At 41.9% G+C, this 17,568-nt stretch overlaps 1 protein-coding gene across 2 annotated transcripts in view; it reads left to right on the top strand.

The window, feature by feature from the left end:
* The first annotated feature begins 266 nt into the window (after positions 1 to 266).
* RGS17 (regulator of G protein signaling 17) overlaps positions 267 to 17,568 on the top strand; it is a 99,647-nt gene continuing 82,345 nt past the window's right edge. The window contains exon 1 of one of the 2 annotated variants that reach the window (XM_086318412.1): positions 267 to 439. The gene's annotated coding sequence lies outside the window, so the exon portion shown is untranslated. The remainder of the gene's footprint in view (positions 440 to 17,568) is intronic. The other variant, XM_086318413.1, reaches the window with a different exon arrangement.

Here is a 17,568-nt window from a genome sequence, read left to right as displayed (position 1 = left end):
CAGGGAGGCTCCCAGGTCTCCCAAGGTGCCCGCGAAGCCGCGGACCCCAGGGGCGGCGACCCGGAGCTCCACACCGAGTCCCCGAGCGCAGCGGGCGCCGAGGCAAGGCGGGCGCGCGGGGGCCGGAGGCCCGGGAGGGGCGGGGCGGTGACTCACGCGGCCGGGGGCCGCGGCTGCACCTCCGGCCGAGCCGGGCGAGGGGCTGCGCCCGCCCGCGGGGCGCATGCGCGCTACCTAGCGGCGCCGGCTCCCTCCCCGCCCACCTCTCCCTCCTCCCCCGCTCCCCCGCCCCTTCATCCCCGCCTGGCTCCCTCTCTCCTCGCCCGCCGGGTGCTGAAGTTGGGCGGATGGCAGCAAACCGGCTCCGCTAGAGGACCGAGCCGCTCAGCCCCGCGCCCCCGGACCCATCGCTGCGCTGCCCACACCTCCAGGCGACTGGGTAAGATGTTGCTTCCGATCCTGAGCGGTGCTAAGTCAATGGCATCAAAATGTCTGCTTTGCACCGATGGGTCCTTTTTTTTTTTAAAGGTAATAGGGGTTGGGTGCGGAGGGGAAGGAAAGAGGGGGCGGAGAGTGCAACTGTCGGTGCGCCGGCGGGGGAGTCGGCCGGCGCGGGGGGTCTCTGGGCCGCTCCGGGGCCCCGCGGGAGGAAGCGGGGGCCGCGCCGCGGGTCTGGGAAGTTGAATCCCGCGTTGCAGCCTCGGCGCGGTGCGCTCGTCGCCCTCCCGCTGCTGCGGACCCGTTGGGCGAGTGTCCTGCCCGCCCCGGGAACCTCGAGCCGGGTTCCCCCAGCGGAGATCCCGGCGCCTTGGGGATCCGAGCGAGGGCCGGGGGGCGGCGGCGGCGGCAGGAGACCCCGCGGGGGCGCAAGGTCCAGTAGATTTGGTCGGCTGCTTGTTAGCAAACCGAATGTGAAATTAACAGTGTCCAATCGAACGAGCACCTCGGGGTGGTATTTTCTTCTCTCTTTACCTTTGGGAAAATGCAGGTGGGGAAGGTGTAAGGGGAGGGGGGGTGGGGTCAGTGCAAAAATGCATACCTTGAGCGTCGGTAAAATAGCTGAGGTGTGTGTGTGTGTGTAGGGGATGGGGGCCTCTCTTTTGTTCTTTGCCCTCCTTTTGGTCAGAGGAAAGGGAGTTCCAGTGTGCACTGCTTGGGGTAGATTTTACAGCCATCCAGGGGCGAGGAGGTGGAACGCCCACCAAACCCCTAGCCGCTGCCCGGGTGGGTGTATCCGGGACTCTTGCTATAGGTGATGCTGATTCTTTCCATTATCGCTAGAATTCCAGTTTAATAGCGGCTGACTCGCCAGCCTTCCTCCTCCTCTGCCTCTTCTTGTGCTGCGGCGGAGGCTGGGTGCAGACACTCGGCCGTTTCCTCTACTCCCTGCCTCCCTGTCTCTGAAAAATGTCGGAGGACTTGAGGATGGCGGAGAGACAGAGCTGGTCTCGGAAACCACGGATGGGGAGATGCTCCTGGCGAGCGGGAGGCTGCTGGCAGGGCTTCCCCCGCAGCCCGCGCCAGCCTCGGGAGTCCCTGGGCTCCTGGAGACAGAGCAGGGGTCGCCTTGGCCAAAAAAGATGCCCAGTGTGCGGGAGACACGCCCTGCGCCCCCCACCTCCGTCCGGAACCCCCTGAAAGGACACTCACTCACCTGGGACAATCTCGGTCGCTCTGGCAAGACTGACCCTGGCTCCTGGCATAGTAGTTTTCCTAGCCACTCTGACCTTTACATAAACGTTTCCTTCTTTAAAAAGAGGCACTCGAAGGTTTGTCTAGAGAACTTTGCAGTCTTCCCACAGTTGTTTCTTTTTCTTTTAAAAAATTGTTATACAGCCAGACTCTTTACATCATGGGATGGTTGTCACAAATAATAATGAGAGCAATCTTGTATTTGATTCCCGTTTACAATAAGCGTTTCTGAGACTGTCGTCTGCATTTCCGGCATTCACATACACTGGTTTTCCGGGTGGTGAACTCTCTGAAAATCATTTAATTGGAGAAATGAGAAACAGTTTTCACTCTTGTAATGAGAAATAATCTTTCTGTCTTGGTTTCATAGCTGCTAGACATTATGTGTATTAAATACTTTCGAAAACTGTGAAACACTTTGGGTAAATTGTATTGTTTCTTATGACAACAATAGCAGTTATCTGTGAAACATACATTTTGCACTAATACCTAATGAAAAGCTGATTTGTATTCATTAATTCAAATGAATGAGCCGTTTGACCTCCTCCAACTAAGTTTCTATTATTAAGCTGTTTTTTCTGTTAGCATTAACTAAAACAATAATTAGCACACTCATGGGAGAGTAGACATTCACTATTTTAATAATCTAAAAAACTATATTTAAAGAAGTCATGGTAGGGTAGTTTATTTACAGTTTTTGGAGATGAGAAAAGTGTTTATTTACAAAGGATTGGATGGTATCATTTATTAAATGAGATGAATCTCCATGACAATGCCACCTGATCTCAGAGCCATGGGCACTTTATCCTTCTTCCTGAATTTGTAGTCTGAAAGATTAAGCTGCTAAATCGCTTTAGTCGTGTCCGACTCTGTGCGACCCCATAGACGGCAGCCCACCAGGCTCCCCTGTCCCTGGGATTCTCCAGGCAAGAACACTGGAGTGGGTTGCCATTTCAAGAGACCCACCTAATTTACAAAACAAGCAACAGAAGGTGTTTGTTGTGCCAAATTCTACCCTTTTGCTCTGGCTTCTCAACTATTCCTTGGTTTTTAATCCCTACGAAAGAGAATTAACAGAAAGAGTTAATTTGCTATTCCTGTTCATTAATAAGACATCCAGCTTTTCCTGCTCAAATAGATCTCTCTCTGCCTTTAGGAATCTTTCTACAGAGATCTGGGCTTCCTTGTTGGCTCAGATGGTAAAGAATCTGCCTGCAATGTAGGAGACCCAGGTTCAATCCCTGGATCCGGACGATCCCCTGGAGAAGGGAATGGCTATCCACTCCAGTATTCTTGCATGGAGAATTCCAAGGACAGAGGAGCCTGGTGGGCTACAGTCCGTGGGCTCATGAAGAGTTGTCCTAAACGTCTTAGGCTTTTTAAAATAATAGTAATAATTTTCAAAAATTCCTTAACATTTCTTACCACTAGGGCCAGGGCCTTTGAAGAAAAGGAGAAATGTTTATATCCTCACCCATTTGACCTTATTATCACAGCCAAATCCAAAAGTAAATTGATAAAAATTCTGGTTGACTTGAGGATTAAAAGTAAGAAAGCATTTACCTGTTAATTTGCAGTTGTAGAGATAGTGGCCTTCATATTAGAAACCCATTTGCTAAAAGACATGGGCTTTTCTGGAAAAGTCAAAGGGGGGCATGGATAAGGAAATATGGAGCCAAGAGAGATGGGAACCTATTCAACTGCATTTCTGCTGAGAATTCTTTTTCGGATAGCCCAACTCTGCTTACTTAACAATGAAAATGTATTGCACCACCCAGAAGGGCAAATACAAGGGCCACTGTACACACCGTGGATGAGAATAAAGTTGCTTATGTGCTGTGCTTAGTTGTGTCCACCTCTCTGCAGCCCTTCGGATTGTAGCCCACCAGGCTCCTCTATCTGTGGATTTTTCAGGCAAGAATACTGGAGTGGGTTGCCATTTCCTCCTCCAGGGGGATCTTCCTGACCTAGGGATCAAAACCACATCTCCTGTGTCTCGTGCATTGCAGGTGGATTCTTTATCCACTGAACCATCAGGTAACATGATAGTAAAAAGTATTTTATTTCACTTGATTATTACAGGTAGAGTATAAACGTGAATTCATTATAGAGGTTTAAAATTATATGTTATTTCCAGGGAGTGACCTGGATCCTCAGAAATACTATAAATGTTTATGGAAGTGTTAAAGAAATGAAACAGTCCTTAGATTTAGGTAGCCAGGTCTTTTAATGTTATATTATATTTACCCTCACCATCTCTTCCCATCTCCACTTTCCTCCCAGAGACTTCCCTAATATCCCCCCAAAATTCCTTTCTCTTGTTATTCCTGCTGCTGTGCCAATACCTAGCATAATATCTGGCAACAGGCAAATATTAAATAAGGGCTTATTCAATGAATGAATTTTGCAGAGTTGGCAAAGATCACAAAAGATTTCCTTGATTTTTACATTTGTTTAGAAGAGTGCTCATGTACATTACCAAATATACTAGTTTGAGAGTCTAAGGATCATGTTCATAGTCCTGCATCTTTGGAGGAAGCCATTTTTAGAATTGTCACTTTGTGAATATTCGTGTTTTTGCCATAATACTGCTATTGTTGATCTGTTTCAAACTTTGATTAAAGTTTAAATTACCTGTGGGCAGGCATGGGCATGATGAACACAAGCTTTGGGGCAAGTTGACTTTAGTTTTTGTCCTGGCTCCTCTGTTTAATAGCTTTGTCACCATGGTCAAATCACTTACCTGCTTTGAGCCTCAGTTTCTTCAGATATGACAATAAGGATAAACACTCACTTCCTGAGATGTTTGCAAGCATAAATATAGTACAGTGTATATAAAGTGCTGGGTATGTGCCTAGCATGTCTTCCAAAGCCTAAAAAACTGCTACTGAATATATGAGGCAGTTTATGACCAATTCATTTCCTATGAGTCAACAGGCATTTTTTTTTTTAAAGAATTAGAATCACATTATAGAGTTTCATACTTGCTTTTACAAACAACAGACATTACTTTGTTGGCATTTTCCAAGAAACTGAAATCAGTATTTTTAATATAATTTAGTGACTGCAAAATAGTTCACCTTATGCATTTCAGTTTATTAGTTAATCTTTCAATGTTTATGTTATTTTCAATATTTTACTGTTTTAAGTGATGTGCATTCTTAGGCATAGGTTTTTATGGCATTTTTTCCCTTTAGGCTTGATACTTAGGGTATCTAGATCTCTCCAAAGTAATATCATCTTTTAAAAAATCATTACTAATTTGATGTGTGAAAACGATATTTTCAAACTTTTATTTCTTTGGTGACTAAGAATGCTTATAATTTTATTCGACATGCTTACAGCAGCTTTTTTTTTTTGTCTTGAGGATCACTTGTTCAAGTCTTCTGCCACCTTGTCCACTGTATTCTGAATGATTTTATGTATTTGAAATGCTAATGTTAATGTTAAGAGACAAGGCACAAGCAAAGAAAGAAAGCAAGTGCTTAGTGACAGAGAAGACAAGTGGCAGACTACTGGGATGATTGTAGTTGAACTGACTCCCTCTCACGTGGAGTGAAGTAAACATCACCAAAGGCTGGAGAAGGATCAGCCGTGTGATTCGGGCTGCTGTGGTATCCATAACTTACCGCCACTTGCCACCATGCTTGGGCCTTCCAAAGCACATATTTCCTCTTACTCACTGAGGTCTATCGTTCTTGTGTACTATGCATGTGCACTCACACCGTACTAACAAGAAGATGTATCTTACAGAAGAACCTGAACTTTGTGGCAACCCAACACACGACATGACAAGTTCTCAGATTTCCATTGACTGTTTCTGCCAGTTGCCAGTGTAAACTTTTGAGATTTCCCTAGATAAGTGAGATTGAAAGGAAATAGGCAAGTCGATGGAGGTCCTCCAGAGCATTAATTGAAGTTTCTCACCAGAATGAAATCAAGTAAGTTTCATTATAAGGCCATGTCGTATTGGAATCCTAACTTACCTCATTTTTTAACTGGAGGTGAAACTTAAATATTTAAAAGTTGAGATTAATCTGGTACCTTAATGAGTCTGTGCTGTAGTGTTTCATGTGATTGAGTGCTCTGATAAGTTCCTGGTTTTTAATTTTTTAATTCTGTGTCTATAGACAATTGGTTTCAAAAGCTTAAATATTTAGCTTGGAAAATCTATAAAGCCCCTTAGCTGTTAAACTACCTAGAAAGTGTAAAATTTTTTATAATTGTTACTGGTTGCAGTTTATCAAATATTGTAAAGCCTCAGTAATACAGAATGTGTGAACCTGGAATTTATAATGAACAAGAGGCCCCTATAGGAGGAACAGTGAGGTCTGGTGGAACAGAAAAGCTTCAAAGTTTCAAATAGAACTGGATTTTCATTCTTGCTCTACTGTTTACTAGATGCGCAGGCTTTTTTTGCTAAACTCTGTAAGTGCTTTATACTTGAAATTCTAGCATGAGTAGTAAACATCTAAAATCTCTCTGAATTCCTTAAACTTTGTGTTTGAGATTAAAAAAAAAAAAACTCTGTGTCAATAAATATAATTTTATTATAGACAATGAATGTGGTTCACAAAGCAAATATTTACTTCCTTGGATTAGGTCACAGGCTTTTCAAGGAACTTCTGATTGGCTGTTGAAATACAAAGGTTATAATTCAAGAGCCATGGCATTACATTAAACAGACACAACCCAGGGGAAATTATGACATAAATGAATGAGCAGGTAAGTGTTTATTTCATTTCTTTAATTATCTTGGGGCTTCCCAGTGGCATCATGAGTTAAATTCAAGGAAAATTCTTTTGTGAAAGTTGACAACAGTCTGTATTTCAATAAATGGTAGGGGCTTAGTTTTTATGTTTTTTGGCATATTATGACAGGCTGTCTAATCTAGAGATTTTACGAATCCATTTTGGTTCTAAGAAAACTACCTCAAATCTCCGCCCTTTTTCCCTCAACTCTTTTCCTTTTTCAGGCTTCAGTTAATCAAAATCAACAAAGATTTGAAAGTCTGCTGTAACAAGAGTGGCAACTGTGTGATTTAATTTAAAGGGTGTGAAAAAGCATACGGAAAATTCCCCTTGAAAGAGACTTTAGAAGCAGGGAATGCAATTTGGTACAAAGAGTTCAAACTTTGGATGCAAACAGCCAGAGATTTAGCCTTAACATTATTGAGTCTTAGTATCATTATCTGTAAATTGAAGACTGATTGTATGTATCTTAAAAATGTTGAGTGATTAAATAAAATAATATCCATAATTTGTCATGTATTGACAATCACTATGGAACTGTTATGGGACTTCCCAGGCAGCACTAGCGGTAAAGAGCCTGCCTGCCAGTTCAGGAGACTTAAAAGACATGGGTTTGACCCCTTGGTTGAGAAGATCCCTGGAAGAGGGCATGGCAGACCACTGCAGTATTCTTGCCTGAAGAATCCCATGGACAGAGGGGCTTGGTGGGCTGCAGTCCATAAGGTCACAACCATAAGGTCACAAAGAGTACGTGACTGAAGTGACTTAGGACGCACATGCAACTGTTATATACTGTACTGCTGCTAAGTCGTTTCAGTCGTGTCCAACTCTGTGCGACCCCATAGACGGCAGCCCACCAGGCTCCCCTATCCCTGGGATTATCCAGGCAAGTATACTGGAGTGGGTTGCCATTTCTTTCTCCAATGTATGAAAGTGAAAAGTGAAAGTGAAGTCTCTCAGTCGTGTCCGACTCTTAGCGACCTCATGGACTGCAGCCTACCAGGCTCCTCTATCCATGGGATTTTCCAGGCAAGAGTACTGGAGTGGGGTGCCATTGCCTTCTCTGATACTGTACTAGAGTTAAACAATGAAAAATAAACCCAAGAATAATTACAATAATTAAGATAAACCCAAGAAGCATCCAGTGGATGGTAAGTGCTTAAAGGCATTTTTGTTTCTTGTCAGTAGTTGTCTTGACTAATGGGTCCTTAATTAATATGAAAGCTGTTCCCCTAGTGTCTGCCATGTTGCCGTGTTATTCTTTCCTGAGCAGCTTGTTTAACCAACCTGTTAAGTGAACATTCATTCATTTATAAACATTCTCAAGCATATATTATATGCCAGGCCCTGCGATATGATTTTGGATGCAAAAAAAAAAAAAAAAAGATTAAACATGGCCTCTTTCTGCAAGTTCACATAGAAGCTTCTTCAACTTAGTATTATTTTGTTTGCATCAGTTGAGCCCTGGGTGTTCTTAGTTTACAAGTCATAACTGGAGATGATGTGGAAGTAATGAGAAAGGATCTCCTGAGGATTTAGGAATTTTAGGCTCATTGACTTCCAAGTGTAGAAATCTCTGCTCCTAAAGAAAGCTCTAAGCAGAGGCTCAGATAAGGGGAAGGGAAAATAGGAAGTGGTTCGCTGGAGCTCGGTGGATGATTTACCAGCCACCAAGTCCAAACCATAGAAGACCTGAGGCTCAGCCGTCTTTGTGGACCCGCCCCAACTCCCAAATCTCCCTCTTTAAAGTGACCGCATTTGTCTGCATACAAGTGTACTGTGCCTACCCCTCTCCCCCCACTTAAAGGCTACCCTGGGTATATATAATTGGGATGTTATTTTGGGTATGTTGGGGGAGGGGGTAAGCAAAGGGAGATAGAGAAAGTGATAACCCCACCCTTCCTGAGGACCCACATTTCCCATACGATAAATATATTGTCATTTTTTCCCCCAGTATGATCGCAGTTCTTTCACTGATAACAATCTTTTTGTAATATAGTAAATTGACCAGAGGGGCTTCCTGGTGGTTCAGTGATGAAAAATCTGCCTGCCAATGCCAGATACTTGGGTTCAATCCCTGGCTTGGGAAGATCCCCTGGAGAAGGGAATGGCAACCCACTCCAGTATTCTCGCCTTGGAAATCCCATGGACAGAGGAACCTGGTGGGCTGTAGCCCATGGGGGTCACAAAAGAGTTGGACATGACTTAGCAACTAAAACAACACAATTGACCAGAAATCCAGAATACTCTTTTCAGATATGAAAAAAAATAAATTTGTTTTTAAAGAAAACCATCTTCAGCACCTACTTGTTGAAATCACCTACATGATTTCTAAGTCTAGCAACTAGATTTTTCCTGATCTAGGATGATTTGATATTATTTGTAAAACCAGGGTGAAGGCTTCAAGTCCGTCCTAGCAAAATGCTGTGAATGTACAGTTAATTTAGCTGTATATAGTAATGAAAGAATTGGCATTATGAATGAATTAACTTGAAAATAAGCTCATTTCAGCCAGCAGATTTAACTTACTTATCTTCAAAGCTTTAATTGGGCTGTTAATAAGTAACCATTTGTAGTAATTTGGGGTTTGAACCTATCTCTCAATTTATTTCACTCAGAACTACTATACAGCATTTTGCTGATGACCTATGAGTTTCGTGTGGGCAGGACTCACTAGATAAAACCAAAGGAAAATGAGTATCTTTTTTGAAAGCACTAAATGGCAACCCACTCCAGTGTTCTTGCCTGGAGAATCCCAGGGACAGGGGAGCCTGGTGGGCTGCCGTCTATGGGGTCACACAGAGTTGGACACGACTGAAGCGACTTAGCAGCAGCAGCAGCAGCAAGGCATAGCTATGCTATATATTTCTGTATATTTTTTTATGCTGAAAAGCAAGGATAGAGAAATTCTTGTACATTGGAATTGTTATCAAAGTTTAATATTTTAAAAAGATGATTTTGAGTGTCAGTGTCTGAGTATGTGGGTATGGCTTTCCTTTTTGTTTATGAGTTGAGAGCAGGAAATAACTGACCTGATGCTTGTGTAGTCATAGCCAAATGCTGGGAGGGGAAAATACATACTTGAAAATCCAAGGGGAGGTACACTGAGGTAAGAATGAAACTCAAGTAAAAAACAGAAAGACTGGGCTCAGAAAACAAGACTATTAGCTACAAACTTAGTACTTCTTAAGGTATAATGTCATTCAGTACATTATTATGTAACTCTGCTGTATTATGTAACCACCTCCAGTTTTGTAAATTCATGTGATCTAATCTTAAGAAGGTAATTTTTTTCCCCTTAATTCAGTTTTTTCATTGACTGAACATCTGAGTAATACAAGTAGTGTTTCATGAGGTAGAATTTCATCAAATAAGTGTAAATTCCAGGATGGAAAAAAATGTAGAGCACTTTTCTTGACTTGACATAGGTTATGTTGAATAGTTAAAAATTCTTGTAGGTGATACTCAAATTCAACTGCATTGATAGAAAATCTGCTCCAAATTTTCTTTTTAAATGTCACTACTCCTAAGTCCATCTTGCATAAAATTAACTTTTTTTGTGTGACAAAGAGATCTTTACATTTTGCTTTAAAATACCAGCAATGAATAAATGCACATTGTTTTACTGAGCAGTGGACAGCACAATGACTTAACGTCCAAACTATTTATTAAGACTTTGAGGGAGTGACAAGTGTGTTTGGAGGAGATTATTTTTAAGGGAATGTGGATTTATGGCTTAGCAGAAACACTGAAAGTAATTACAGTGAAGCTGCTGATTACACCCAAAATCTATGTTGCACTGAGTGTTCTGGCCCCTGACCACTAGTCCCAGGAAAGTCCAAGTCTGGTCAAGTCTGGTTAGATCTCACGGAAAAAGAAGGAAGAACTGGAACTGTGCTTGATATTGGACCCTACAATCTAAAAAATTAAATTATGAACAGGCAGAAATGATGGAAAAAGAGTGGTCTTTTGGTGCACCTGTTAATGGCCCACGTGGGTCTGGTTTTCCAAGTGTTTGCATTCTGTTCCCAACTAGCTTTCAGATTCAGCTACTCATCCCTCTCACCATTTTCGTTTCCTGCCTCCTTATTCACAATTAATGCAACTCACTGGAGCCTTACTCTGTAATTGGGAATATGTGTGCTCAGTCGCTAAGTCGTGATCAACTCTTTGTGACCCCGTGGACGGTACCCTCCTGCCAAGTTCCTCTGCTCATGGCACTTTTCAGGCAAGAATACTGGAGTCTGTTGCCTTGTCCTCCTCCAGGGCATCTTCCCGGCCCAGGGATCAAACCTAAGTCTCCTGCGTTTTCTGCATTGGCAGGCAGATTCTTTACCACTGAGAATTGGGATTTAGTATCATTAAGTGAATCATAGCCGAGGCTGAAGGAACCTAAAGACTAGTTGAAGAAAGAAAATGGGTATGTAAATTGCTATTACTATTCTGTTCTAGGAGAGAAATAAAATGCTGTGAGGAACTTTCGATTCATTTTAGGTGGTCAGACCAGAATCTGGTAAACATTTCTTGGAGGTGGTAACATTTTTTCAAAGTACTGAAAGATGGAAATTTGACAAAGAATGGCCTTCCAGGCTCAGAGACAATGTAAAGAAAGAAAGGCGCAGAACTAGGGAAAGTCGAAAAATACTTTGTGGCACAGTTTTCCAGAAGTACAAAGCACGGGCAGGAAATCACAGGATAAAGTTGAGAAGGAGACAGATACTGGTGGGTGTTAATATCCAAGTGAAAAGCTAGCATCGTCCTTGATCGGGGCAGAGTGCCATGGGTATCGAATAAATAGGACATTACAGGATGAAGACTGTACATGTCAGGTCTGGGCAGAGGGGAGGAGAAGGCAGCAGGAACACGATTTCAACTCTTCAGGTGAGAGAAGATGAGGCCTGAATTGGGAAAATATCCAAAGGCTAACTGAAGGTAGTTGGGAAGATGATATCGTGAAAACCTATTCCACTCAGAGTTTTCAAGACTTGGTCACCATTGAAATTTAGAAGATGTGAAAAGACCGTTAAACCCAACATAGATTTGAGCCTGTATATCTAGGTAATGCAGATGCCATTAAGACCTGGAGAAACCAAGCTAATGAAGAGGCTGAATTCAGCTTGGGGAAGGCTTTGCCAGATCTATCAGGGTTGTTGATTAAAAGCCCGGTTGATTCAGTAGTAAGCAACAAGTCTGCTCTTAGCTATGTCAGTAGAGGCACAGAGTGTCTAGAAGGAAGTTGAGGACACTTCTGTACTGTTCTGCATTTTTCAAACCACAACTAGAATGCTGTTTTAAATTTCTTTCCTTCTGGACACCCTGGTTACACTTTTGTGATACAAATAGTAAAATGAACAGAAACCAGTCATTCATGGGAGAAGTGGTTATTGGAGGCATTTGTACTTTTTTAACATAGAGTAGAGTGGTTTCCCTAGAGAATATGTGTGTTTCTCCATTTGGAAAAGAGCCATGCAAAATGATTAGACTCATTTTAAATTGCCCCAGTGACATAACGGGAATAACAAAACCACATGGCAGAGTAAGGAGATAATACAGACATTGCCCTGTATCAAATGTAAATTTGGCATTTAAGTAACCTAGCTGTTAGTTGTTGTTTAGTTGTTCAGTCGTGTCTGACTCTTTGCAACCCCATGGACCATAGCCTGCCAGGCTCCTCTGTCCGTGGGATTCTCCAAGCAAGAATACTGGAGTGGGTTGCCATTTCCTTCTCCAGGGGATCTTCCTGACACAGGGATCGAATCCACATCTCCTGCACTGCAGGCAGATTCTTTACCACTGAACCACTGTCCTTCAGTTCAGTTCAGTTGCTCAGTCATGTCTGAGCCTTTGTGACCCCATGGATTGCAGCACGCCAGTCTTCCATCACGAACTGTCTTTACCACTGTCTTAAAAATAGCATTAGAACCAGTGGGCACGTGTCACTGAGATAGATTTTGCTATCCTATTGAGAATAACTGGTTAACAGTCAAAGCCGGCTTGGTAGATGGGCTGCCTTGAAAAATGATGAGTTTACTGCCAAATGCTCAGTGGATAAACAGTTGGCAGAGATGTTATGGAGATGAGTTAAGGGTTTGGAGGGTAAAAGAACGGCAAGGCCTCATTCTGACTCCTCAGTTCAAATGGCTCCGGGGAATCTGGAATATAGACTCAGGAGAGAGGTTTCAGCTAGAGATAAACCTTGAAAATCTTTTATTACAGGTGGTGGTAGTAAGTGATTACCAAAGAAAAATGTTTAGGGAGCAGCAGCAACCTGGAATAGAATCCTGTAGAGTATCTGTGTTGAATGGACATGTGGGAAAAGAAGGAAACTAAAGTACATACACATATATATCAATACATTCATTCGTAAAATGATCAGAATGGGGAAAAAAGGGGTTAAAAAGAAAATGATATTCGTTTTTCTCTTTCTGACTTACTTTACTCTGTATGACAGACTCTGGGTCTATCCATGTCTTTACAAATGACCCAACTTCATTTCTTTTTATGGCTGAATATAAAATAGATAATGAATGAGAACCTACTGTGTAGCTCAAGGAACCCGACTCAGGGCTTTGTGGTGACCTAAATGAGAAGGATATCCAAAAAAGAGGGGATATATGTACACATATGGCTGATTCACTTTGCTGTACAGTAGAAACTAGCATGACATTGTAAAGCAACAATATACTCCAGTAAAAATTAATTTAAAAAAGAGAGTGAAGGCACTGTAATATACCATGAAATCAAGAAAGTGGAATTACTCTTAGCCAGTTTCATTCATATTTATAGTTCTCTCCCAAAAAAGATTGGAAAAGAGACAGGGAAGGAAGAGCAGCTGGTTATGTCATGTAGCAGAGAGGGTAAGATCAGGAAATTCCATGGGATTGTCTAGAAAGCACTTGTGATTAATGATTTATGCACTTTCTGTTTCCAAAAGGTTTGCGGCAGCTTAAACAAAAGCACTTTCACAGAGGGCAATGAAAAGTAAGCAATATATAGGTAAGAAGCCACAGAGAGAAATAAACGGGGGTGGGCAGTAAGCACGCCCCAGAACATGGATGGGCATGTTGTCATAACGGAAGTGCTCAGTTTCAGCTCTCAAGTTCCAGCCACCAAAGTAATAGGGTTTAACTGGACAGGTTACCTGGAACCCACTGGTAAATGAAGAAAACAGTCTTTCAGAAGTCTTTTTTTTCCCCTGGCATGAATTTCTGTGAGTTGTATATCCTATGGATTCTCAGTTAAGAAACGGTAGCATATTACACTACCATGGTGCTGCTGAATCAGATGCTGGCTTGCTTTGAATTAGTTTCTTTTTTAAGCCCTTGAAGGTCAAGTATGTAGTATTAAGATGAAGTCTGTAAAAGCCAGTAAGGCAGTGATAATTTTAGATGAGCCAGGCATCTGGTTACTCCTGAGTCTAAAAAATCAGCATGTGAGGTAGCATTAGAAGGAAGGGCATTCTCAGTAGGAGACTCTAGGGTAGTTCCAGGAACACAGTGGAGAGGAGACACTATATGCCCTGAAGCCTCAGGTCCTCTGCACATCCACTCCCTCGACCTAAGCAACTCTCCTCTTGATCTTTCTCATCACCCACACTTCAGTTCAAATGTCACCTCTTTAAAGACCTTTTCTGTACTCTCTAATGTTGGCCCATCCTTATTCCTCCCTTGATCTGTCATTCTTTAATAATAGCCTACTTTATTTAACCCACAGCATTTACTGTACTGTTATTTTATTTATCATATCTCCCTCCTTCTGCCAAAGAGAATGCAAATTAGTACACTGGGAAATGCCAGGAACAGAGCAGGTGCACCGTGTGTGGAAGGAATGAATGATTTGTGGATGGGGAGGAACTCAGCTCAGTATTGATGGTATAAACTAAACGAATGGTGGTTCTGGGAATGGAATAAATTCTCCCTAAAGTGCTAGCTGAGAAGGATGATTATCATCATGACAGATTTTGTTCTGGGAATTTTAAGAACACTCGGACTTGGAAGAAGAGCACAGATTCTCTGTACACTTGCCTTTCCACTTATAAGAAGCAAGGTTCCTAATATGAATGTTATGTTCACGAATATTCATTCATTGATCAAGGTTCTAATGGGAGGAGCTTAAGTAGGAAGAGCACAAAGGGCCGTGTGTGTGTGTGTGTGTGTGTGTGTGTGGGCGCGCACACACGTACTCATTCATGTCTGATTCTCTGCAACCCCTTGGACTGTAGCCTGCCAGGTTCTTCTGTCCATGGAATTTTCCAGGAAAGTATGTTGGAGGATTGCCATTTCCTTCTCCAGGAGATCTTCCTGACCCAGAGATTGAACCCATGTCTCTTGCGTCTCCTGCATTAGCGGGTGATACTTACTACTGCACCACCTGGGAAGCCCACAAACGGCCCTGCTGCTGCTGCTGCTGCTAAGTCGCTTCTGTCGTGTCCGACTCCGTGCAACCCCAGAGACGGCAGCCCACCAGGCTCCGCCGTCCCTGGGATTCTCCAGGCAAGAACACTGGAGTGGGTTGCCATTTCCTTCTCCAATACATGAAAGTGAAAAGTGAAAATGAAGTCGCTCAGTCGTGTCCAACTCTTTGTGGCAAATCCTTTTTTTTTCTCCTTTGAAATGAGACTGTTTAACTTTACCCACTTAACTTTTGAAGAATATCTTTCAAAAATGTTGTTTGCTATTTTGGCATAAATAATGTCGCAGGACTCAAGTACTTTGCTGTTAGTTATACCTCCCTTTATTGCCCCTCCAGACAGTTAACAATAAAACCCCTATTGTGCTGGGAAGTGTCACTGTTGGGGGAGGTGTCTGTGGGTGGTCCAAGAAATGCATAATAATTGCCTCAGGTATAAATCAGTTCACTGACTTCCAAATGGAAAAGCAGAGGTGCCCTTTGAAAGAAGCAAGCACCTGTGTATTGGAGAAGAAAATGAACCTAACTGATGTTAAGACTGAAGCCAACAAAAGGTGAACCTGAGAACCAAGGAATGTAGACTAGTTGTTTGAATGAACTATGGCAAGGTGAGGACTAAATAGAGAAGAGGGCATGGCAGCCCGAGGTGGGTAGCAGAACCCAGGAAAAGTGTTTTTCAACATTTATTTTAGGTTTAGAGAGGACTAGGTTTGCTGGTTGTGAGAAGCAAAATCATCAATGGAGAAAGTTCCCAGGGAATGCTATGAAATTTCCTGGAGTATTGCTTTTATTCATCCCTGAGAAATGTAAAATGTTTCTATATGAAAACAAAAGCAGATATTGAAAAACAGCATATATTATTCATCATTCATTCATTCAAGGTTAGACCTAATCCTTGAAAGAAATTGTGATTATTTGAGCCCCGTTTTGGGCTTTGCTTCCAGACTCTAGGGTACAAGTATAGCATTTTAGAAGTAGTGGAATTTCCCCAAGGTTGTAGACAGACAAGGAAGTTTAGAATCACGGAGCATAATAAGCTCAAGAGGTACCTTGAAACTATCTGAGTCCACAAAAATAATGGGTTCTTTTTTCTACCATCTTCTCAACTCTAATATTTTAGCTCAGAGATAGAAGAAAGATGTCCTGGAACAAATGTTAGAAATTGCTTTTTTTCCTAATGGTTTTACTGAAAACATCCAAAATGACAAAAAGTTTTTTCAGCTTAGAAGACAGAATAAAAATAATAATCTAGTTTTCTTTGCATGCTGAATGAGAAATTTTGATCATAATATTAAATGTATTATTTAGTCAACTGACCAAATGTTTGGCTGTCAAAAAAGTTCATAAAAACGTGAACAAAGAATTTTCTACTTATTTTTTGTTAACTTGTTCCACAAGGGGCTGTCAATCTAGTAAGTGTTGCCTTGTGAAATGAGCAAAAGTAAATTACCATAGTTTTGACCAGCTATGAATACAAATTTCAAAATGAAAATGAGTGCTAAAAGTCACAAATTCACTGGGAAAGCAGTCTTTTGAATGTGATATGAAATAAGGTTAATTTTTGTTTATGTTCATTCTCTTATTTGAAGGCAGAGTAGTGAGCTGTCATTCAAAAGTAGAGAGATAAACAGAAAACGAAAGTTCAGATCATAAAAACGAAAGGAAGAAATCAGTGTTTAACTGCAGGTCTTTCAGACCACAAAGCAGAAATCAAATTCACTTTGTGTAATGTCTTGGAGTTGGTTGTTTCTAATGTCCCACTGCATTTGGCTTCTATAGGAATAATCTGGGGATGGAGAACAAGTGAAAAAAAGTTGTGAAGTAGAAGAGGATTGATGCTGAATGAGAAGCAGACTTTTTGTGTGACTCACCCAGTGAAGTTTCTCTTTTAACAAATACTTTGTCAATGTTGTTCAGTCACTCAGTCTTGTCTGACTCCTTGCAGCCCCATGAACTGCAGCACGCCAGGCTTCCCTGTCCTCCACTGCCTCCCAGAGTTTGCTCAAACTCACGTCCATTGAGTCAGTAATAGCATCCAACCATCTCATTCTCTGTTGCCCTCTTCTCCTGCCCTCAATCTTTCCTAGCATCAGGGTGTTTTCCAGTGAATCAGCTCTTTGCATCAGGTGGCCAAACTTATTGAGTATCTATTAAGTGACAGGCTCTGTTCTGGGAGATTCAGATTTATTAAAGAACAAAACAGACAAAAATGCCTGTCTCTAGGAGGCATATATGTTTGATCTTTGATTTTTTAAATTGACTCATAAAGGGAATCCTTTGTAAGGCATTCAGGGTCCTTTGTAAAGCTGGGCTATCAAATAGATATCTGTGTATATGGGTGTGTGTGTGTGTGTGTGTGTAATACTAATAAAATATATACATATTTCTGTATATTAATATTTTATTTTACTCCTCCATTAATTGCAAATAAATAAGGCTAAAGATCATGGCATCTGGTCCCATCACTTCATGGAAAATAGATGGGGAAACAGTGGAAACCGTGTCAGACTTTATTTTTTGGGGGCTCACTGCAGATGGTGATTGCTGCCATGAAATTAAAAGACGCTTACTCCTTGGAAGGAAAGTTGTGACCAACCTAGATAGCATATTAAAAAGCAGAGATATTACTTTGCAAACAAAGGTCCGTCTAGTCAAGGCTTTGGTTTTTCCAGTGGTCATGTATGGATGTGAGAGTTGGACTGTGAAGAAAGCTGAG

Source organism: Bos grunniens, chromosome 9 (genome assembly GCF_055505025.1).
Source record: "Bos grunniens cultivar Pamir isolate PY7600 chromosome 9, Bosgru_T2T1.0, whole genome shotgun sequence".
NCBI lineage: Eukaryota > Metazoa > Chordata > Mammalia > Artiodactyla > Bovidae > Bos > Bos grunniens.
The sequence above is the reverse complement of the archived record's forward strand: the minus strand, read 5'-3'. Positions and strand labels throughout refer to the sequence as shown.